Source organism: Equus asinus, chromosome 11 (genome assembly GCF_041296235.1).
Source record: "Equus asinus isolate D_3611 breed Donkey chromosome 11, EquAss-T2T_v2, whole genome shotgun sequence".
Taxonomy (NCBI): domain Eukaryota; kingdom Metazoa; phylum Chordata; class Mammalia; order Perissodactyla; family Equidae; genus Equus; species Equus asinus.
This window is the reverse complement of record NC_091800.1, coordinates 33,792,566-33,801,200: the sequence shown is the minus strand read 5'-3', so window position 1 is coordinate 33,801,200 and position 8,635 is coordinate 33,792,566.

The window sequence follows — 8,635 nt, the reverse complement described above, 5'->3', positions numbered from 1 at the left end:
CAGGGGAAAGGATTGGTTAGGCCAGATGCAGTGTCCACACAAACCAAGGCATATGTAGAACACTGACTAGGAGGGAGGGGGCCAATTTAATCAATTTGCCAATCCCTCACTGGTTGAGAACTTCAGTGGATGGCCCAAGATTCTCTTGGCCGTTTCCTTGGGCATTGTTTAGAACACACAGGACGTGCTGTTACTACATTAACCAAGTCACTGTATTTCAAGGGCAATCCGGCATCGTTGGCAATATGCCATCCCACCCGGTGCTACAGTGGTCACTCTCTAGGCACCCAATCTACCGTATCTACTGAACCATCAGCTACAAGGGCTTATACCTGAGCTATGGCATCAGTTTCCCGATTGCCAGGGGTGTCAGTGCCTTGTGAGCCAGGATATAGGAGACAGATAGGACTGCCTCAGGCTCTTGCAGGCAAACCCAAATGTCTTTCCACATATTCTGACCCCACAAGGGCTTATTCATGATCATCTACCCCTCAGCTTCCCATTGTCCAAGCCATAGGGTTAATACCTTTAGAACAGCCCAACTGTCAGTCCAAAGGACTAATTGCCAGGGTACATGAGCGATCACCATTGAAATTGTTTTGAGTTCAGCCCACTGGCTGCTACATTTCTATTTCCATTCAGATGGTGTCAGGGTTGGGCTGAATAGCGACTGCAGTTCATGTGGACAGATTGCCACTATTAGACCCATCTCCATACCAGGCATCAGCAAGAATTTCCCCCACTTCCTCTTTATAGACTGCCAGGGCTGCCACAGGAATAGGGGTGGGGGCATTTGGAGGATCTACATACTCTACAGGGCCTAATAGTATCCGCATTTCTAGAGAGAGTGGGCTGGTGGACAGGGTGAGCCTCTGCTGCAAATAGGCATGCCATTTAGTCAAAGTGGGAGTTGAGCCATGGCAGAGGTGGGTCGATGGCACATAGTCTCAATTTACCCCTTGATAGGAAGGCAAGTTCTTGCCATGATATGCCGTTCCTTCATGACAGGCTCTTTCTTGGGGAGTGCTGTGTACACTGCTGGGAACTATTGCTCTGTGGGGGTTTATAGGTTTTCTACCCCCTTCCAGAGCTGGGACCAAAATCCTAAGGATACTCTCTCCTTCTGTTGTCTCTGCCACAGTGCCCAATCCATACCTTCTAGAGTCACAGAGACATCTAATTCAAATGGTAGCCCTGCTTGGGAGATGCTCGGAACTTTAATCTGCTTCTCTGGGTTTTTTTTTGCGGGGGTGGTTCTCAAAGGCAGTATTCTGCTCTGATCCCCAGTCATCACTGTTAACATCATATCATCAATGTAATGGGCCCATTTTACTGATGTAGGGAAGAAGAAAAGGGAGATATCTCAGGCTACCATCCCATGACATATTTTGGAGCTGTGCAGGTAGCCTTGAAGAAGCACTTGAAAGGTCCATTGTTGCCCCTCCCACATGAAGGCAAATTGATCTCATAAGTCAGCGACCAAGGGTATACTGGAAAAACCATTTGCTAAGTCTACTACAACATGGTATGCTCCTAGAGCCATGGTCAAGGTATTTAAATTGGTGGCAATGTTGGGCACAACAGCATGGATGGAGGGCACTACCTAGTTCAGTTCTCAGTAGTCCATGGTCATCCACAACGAGCCATCTGGCTTTTGTACTAGTGATACTGGCTGTTGAAAGCACTATGGGCAGGGCATGCAAAACCACTTGGTGCTGTTCTGAGATAGTTTCTCCTACTTCCTTAAGCTCCCTGGGCAAATTACATTGTTTGACAGTTACCACTCTGTATGGGGGTAGCAGACTTACTTGTTCCCAGTTGGCGTTTGCCTTCAGCACTGGTGTGATTACTCTAACCTGAAGGCAGAATTCACCAATAGACGTTTGCAGATAGCCTTATAAGATATCAATACCCAATATGTTCTCTGGTATTTGAGAGAGAAAGACCTAGTATTCTCATGAGGGAGAATGCCCAATTTGCAGTGTCAAAGGGACCTTCCTGACCATAACCATTTGCCCTCTGCAACCATCAGTGGCACTTAGGGGGCCAGAAAACTTCTGAGGGTTACCATGTACAAGAGTACATTCGACCCCAGTGTCAACCAGAGCCATCACCTTTTGTTTATTTCTGGGGGGGCCAGTGAATAGTGAGCTCAAAATGAGGCCTCTGACCACCTCCAATAGCGCTCACCTGGAGGCAATTTTGGCCTGATCTTATACCTAGGGCACAGGAGGTGCCCACCCCAAATAGGAGTGTATCCCTGAGGCCTCTGCTGGAGCAGGAGGAGAATCAGGGATGGCAGGAGGAAGGTGGGGCAGGTCTGAACTGTTGTTCAGGTTTTAAGGATTTCAACAGGCCAACCAACACAGCATTGGGTTGCCAGAGTATCTTCTCAGGTTGGGTCCCAGCAGCAAGAAGGACAAACCACATTTGCTTCTGGGTTACTTGTACCGGGCTCGTTACAGCCTTTTGTCTTCTCAAGCTCCCTCTCTGTCTGAAGTCTTTCTTTCCCACAGCGTCCCATACCAGGTGCTGGGGGCGGACTGGAACATCTTGGCTTTCATTCTTGCAGTGAATGAGGCCTCATCAGGGACTTCAAAGACAGGGTTGTAGATGGCCTTTCTCATTCCCAGCTCACTAAGAATTTACTGTACCTCGTCTATAGATTTCTAGAGTCCCACATGCCCAGGGAGATCACCCTCATTGGGCCAAGCCTCTGCAGGATGGAATAATTCCATCTATAAGTAAACAAGTACCTCGAACTCCCTGAGCATCATGTAGGTGCTGCAGAAGGGCAGGGTATATGGTGATATTGCTCATTTTCTCTGCCTCTTGCCTGGTCAGAGAAGTACCATCCACATCCTCCCACCCACCACCCAGTAGTGGCACTAACCATGCCTGGATAATTTCTCTGGCCTTTTGCTGGAACTTGGCAGCTATATCAATAAGTTCAGTGGGAGTATATTGTCTCATCTTGAATGTCTCCTAAATTGGGGGCTGTCTCGCTAACTGGGGTGGTTGTTGCTAGGCTTTTGCTTTCCTCCGTATTAGAGGTTAGATGTCCTGGGGCATTTTGTTGTTTCACTGTAAATCACCACAACATCCTCCTCTTTGCTCTCCTCACTCTCCCAGGGATTCCATCTGCTCCTACCATCCCTGATGCTCCACCTGCTCCAGGAGAAACCTCAGATATACAGTCCTATTCAGGGTGGGTGCCTCTCGTGCCCCAGGTATATGATGCAGGCCAAAATTGCTTCCAGGTGAGAGCCATTGGAGGTGATGGGAGGCCTCATGTTGAGCTCACTATTCACTGGTTGCCTAGAAATAAACAAAAGGTGATGACTCTGGTTGACACTGGGGTTGAATGTACTCTAGTACATGGTAAACGTCAAAAGTTTTCTGGCCCCCTCAGTGCCATTGATGACCTTCTCCAACAAAGTCACCATATTTTGTTTTATTTAAGTTCTGGTAGTGAAATTGCTTTAAAGTCATACCTCCATACCTACTTAACATAACCTTTGAGTTGTTCGACTAGCTTCTGGGAAATATCCATGCGGTCAGAGATGGTTTTATGTATAAAGTGGAGTACTTCCAGCTTTTTCATGTCTTTATTCTTTTAGTCCCGTATTCATCCATTTATTTCTTGCATACCTCTTCCATCTCAAACATTTTTATTAGTTTCAGGTGGTCTCTGATGGTAAATCTAAAAACCATAGCTTTCAAAAAAATTCAGAGTTTCTCTCTCAAATGGGACCAGAACCAAAAAAATCCCCTCCTCTCCTTCCTTCTCTCTCTCTCTCTCTCAAACACACACACACACACTCACACATACACACACCTTCTAAGGGCTCTCTTGATTGACAGGCCAGCCAAGTCTCTCTACTCAAGTTTTCCTAGGCAAGCATGTTCTTCCAGACCAATGCCGAACCTGACCTCAAACTTCAGGGGTTTAGAGCCTTCACTAGTATTGTGGTCCAAAGAAACGGGACAAGGCTGTCTTGCTTGGTACACTAGACACTTAGCCTGGCAATGTTTAACTTCAGCTGAGAAATCTAAAGCCCGCTATGGAAAACCCAAGTATCACTGTACACATTAGAAAGTGTCTACACTTTAGAAAAGTATACACATGTTCTACACATTAGAAAAGTCTTTTTGCTTTACAGACAAAATAAGTCTTACTTCTCAAAACCAGGATCACACATACCAAATCTTGGTGGACCTAGAAGGGAGAGGGAAATACAAATGGACTTGCCTCCACCATGCTACCCACAAGGGCCCTTCCACGCTCTGTCCAAGAAGGAAACTACAGTCAGGGGGACCCTGGGTAAGGGAAGTGTGTATAAAATAACCTCAAGAAAACTGTTTTTGGGCTCAATTGTTCTCAAGCTACCGAGGAGAAAGGCCAAAGGGCTTAGGTCTGCAAAATTGTTGGAAAACAAAGTTAAGATTAGAACTGACAGCTCATATTCTTAGTGCATTGTTCCGTACTCCCTTCTCCTCCCACTTTTTCATAAGTTACTCTCCATTTTAAGCATATCTATGGCAAAATCAAAAATAAACCTAACATCAATCAATATGTAAGAGTTTGACCTTCTGCACCCATCTGTTGCTTTTCATTCCTTTACACTTGTTTCTGCAAATCATGAACACAGTCTTAAATGTCTGTAAATAAAAGGCTTGATTTGGACTGTTCTGATTTCTATAATAGACCTCTGTTGCCATCTGCCTCTAAATCAACTGTTCTTCAGACAAAATATTGACATTTTACCCCTTATTTAATACCATCAGTGCTGTTAATCACTTTTTCAATAAACAAAAGAGACAGGCAAAAAAATATTTTCCTTACCTCTTCAATTTTAGAAGTATCCGAGATTTCCCATGATTGAACTGCCTTGTTGTTATAATATTATTACTAATTCTTCTTAATAAACATAATAAAAGAGAGGGAACTTTGTGTAAATATATGTGTACGTGTGAGAGAGGTGTTTATAGTTACTACGGACATACACATATACACACTATATAAAAAAACACATTTTATAAGATCTGTGGGTAAAAAGAAGCGTAATAAAAGCAAAGAGGAAACCATGGCATTGCAGCTTTCTTACTATTTTCATCACTCAGGACACGAAAAATAAAGAAATAAACATCAGATTAAAATATTAAGAGTTTTAAATTCTGCTAATTAATATTTAGTATCACTGATTTTTTTTAATATTTTGTGCACAAGACTGTTCCTGAGCTAACATCTGTTGCCAATCTTCCTCTTTTTGCTTGAGGAAGATCGTCACTGAGCTAAGATCTGTGTCGATCTTCCTCTCTTTTACGTGGGATGCCGCCACAGCACGGCTTGATGAGTGGTGCTGGGTCTGTGCCTGGGATTCAAACCTGCAAACCCGCAAACCCTGGGCCGCAGAAGCAGAGTGCCCGAACTTAACCACTAAACCACTGGGCTGGCCCTAGTATCACATATTTTTTAAGTATCTGTGTGTATAAGAAACTGTTTTTAATATACCAAATATACTGTAATTCATAAAACTGCAGCATAAACTCAGCCTACGAATGAAATATTATTTTGAGACTCTGAGCTTTTTGATTAAAAATTGTAGGTGGTTGAACCCACAGCTGCTTTGAGACTCTTGAAAAGTAACTAGATAGGTAAAAAGAGGAGAAAGGGGTGTTTGCAAAACAAAAGAACGTCTCTGAAAAATAAGGCTCTAAAAATATATTAAAAACATTCCAGGTTTATGTACAGACAACGGGATGCTGATTTGGAAAATATAAGAATAAGAAAGGACAATGACAGTTTACAACTCATTAAAATTAAATCATCTCATTGTGTATCCTTAGCTAAAAGGAAAATGATTCTTCTGTAAAAACACGTATGCTCCTTTTTTCCCCTTTATTTGCAATAGTCCGGAAAGACACTTCTCAGGTATATTAACATCTATTCCTATTCCTACAGCATCGTATTCTCCAGGAAAAAAGAAAATTTGCAAAGGTACCCAGCCAACCAGGACATATGAGAAACTTTGCAGGAGAAACTTGGTTTGACCATCAGCCGCTGGGCTGAAACAAAAAGCAGGCAATACTGTCATTGTGGTCGCTGTGGGGGGTTTATGTGGAATTCTAATTAACCAAGCCTCATTTTCTTTATAGATATCAAAAGAAAAGATCTGACTAAGGTTCCTAAGGAATTTAGAAGGAAAATATGAAAATCTATGGGACATATATTAGAGGGGCCTCCTGGCAGATTCTTCAGGAAACTATTCAAACATCTGTTTAAAACATTTCTTTAAGCCATGAAACCGAAATGCCACTCATCAGAAATCGAACCTCCTGGAAAACATCAACTTAGAAAACAGAAAACTGTAGCATTTCAGTGTCTTGGGGTTGATAAGAACAAAGTCCAGACAACAAATTTTCGCAGTACAAATCCCCTTTGTAAGTCTCTATTTAATGGCCATCCCCTTGCAAACATAAGCTCCAAGAACATGTTAGTGTTGGCTTGTTCATCATTCTTTCCCAAGGGTTAGTAGAGTGGCTAGCACACAGGAGGTAGTCAATAAATATTTGTTAAGTTTTTTCTCGTAACTTCTTTCTAGGCATAAGAAGAAGCAGAGGAAATGAACAAGATTAGCAAACCTCCACAGAGAACTAGGAGGCTTTTGACAGAGGAGTAGAAAGAGAATGCAGAGAAATAAATCCTCATCCCTTTGTTACTGTTGCTTAGATTTTTCTCCTTTCTTTTTGCAAGAAGAGCTCATGATAATAACGGTAGTAACAGTGGCATAAGCTCAGAGAACACACAGATAAATTTCCCAAGTTTCCTTTGATGTTTAATAACACATCACATTTGCCTAATTTGGTCCAGGAGTCAATAATCTGCTGGGAAATCTGTGAATCATTTACATGCGCATTTTTTGAAAAATTCTTAAGCAATCAATCAACACAATGATGGGCGTCAAAAGGCAGTGCTTATTGTTGAATTGTTTGTCAGTACTCATGCTTTAAAACTTATAAAGTCTGCTTAAAAATTTGAAGCCAGTACAGGTGTCCACACATATGATGAGAATTGTGCAAGGTAAAACCCAACATAGCCTATACAATGTTTTGGTTTTAGGCACCTGTTCATTTGGAAAATATCTGTGGCATGTTTGGCAACCAACAAGGATGAAAGACAGAAGCCCCAAAGACTCCCAGACAGGCTGGTGCTTGTTTCTGCCTGTGAATTATTCTAAGCCAGTACCTTGATATTAACATGCTTTCTCTGGCTTCACTAATTATTCTACTAGGCTGCATAAAGCCTGTTTTCACAAGGGACACAATTACCATAGGTAATTGTGTGTAAGCAGATATCTGCCCTTCCATTGGGTAGTCACAGAGCCACCCATGTTCCAAAGCGCCAAACTCCCTTTTCAGGGCTACACTTGACGTGTCATCGTTGAAGTAATTAGCATGCTTAGGGTTTTTTAAAAATGTATAAATGCATCAAAGTTTCACTAGAGATTTTTGTTCTTGTCAAAATCACTACCATAACGACCTGTGAATTACAATAGGAAGGTAATTGGAACACAGTGTTCCAAGGAACATGTTGAAATATGGAGCTACCTCTCCACAGTGTTAGCTAGGGAGACAGGTGTGGATTTCATGCCATCTTCCTGAATTTCTGTTGCACTGTAACTAAAGAAGTTCAAGTGCATGAATTGAACTAGTGACAATGGAATGATGGTACAAACACATTAAAAGCAAGGAGCGTTCCGCATAATTCAGACAAAGCAATTCAAAGCACAATACAGAATTCAGAGACTTTTAGGACTCACTTGTCTGCACTGAAAGCAGCAATAGCAATATTGATTTTTTCTTTTAAAGATTGTCACCTGAGCTAACATCTATTGTCAATCTTCCTTTTTTTCCCCTTCTTCTTCTCCCCCAAACCCCCTAGTACGTAGTTGTATATTCTAGTTATAGGTCCTTCTGGCTCTGCTTCATGGGGCACTGCCTCAGCATGGCCCGATGAGCAGTGCCACATCCACATCCAGGACGTGAACCGGTAAAACCCTGGGCCACTGAAGCAGAGTGCACAAACTCAACTACTTGGCCATGGGGCTGGCCCCAGAAATATTGATTTTATTTATTTATTTGCATCTTCATCCAAAAGCTGTAAATGCATCTTACAAAATACAAGTAACACCACAGGATTTTTACAAAACAACTTCAGAATGCCAGGAAAAAAAGAAGAAAAAGAAAACGAAGTCAGAGGTGAAATTATCACACAAAATGTGTGCCACGGAGTCTAAATCTGGCACTGAGCTTGGCATCAACACAATGAAAAACATCACCTGATTCATGATGTCATTGTTCAGGAGAAGCACAACAATTCCTGAGAAGTAGACTGATAGTTCCCAAATTAATTCTATTTGGTTTAAAAGGTATCTTGTGATTTATATTCTCCACTGAATTTACTTTCCACATAGTCTAGACTAGTGCTATTCAAAATTTGAATTAACCAACAGTATGTTATAAAAATCAATGTTTTGGTCATGACCAATAACTTTTTAAAAATGAAAATTATTAAAATGCATTGCACATAGGACAATTGTTACTTCATGAAATTTTTATTTTAATTACATAT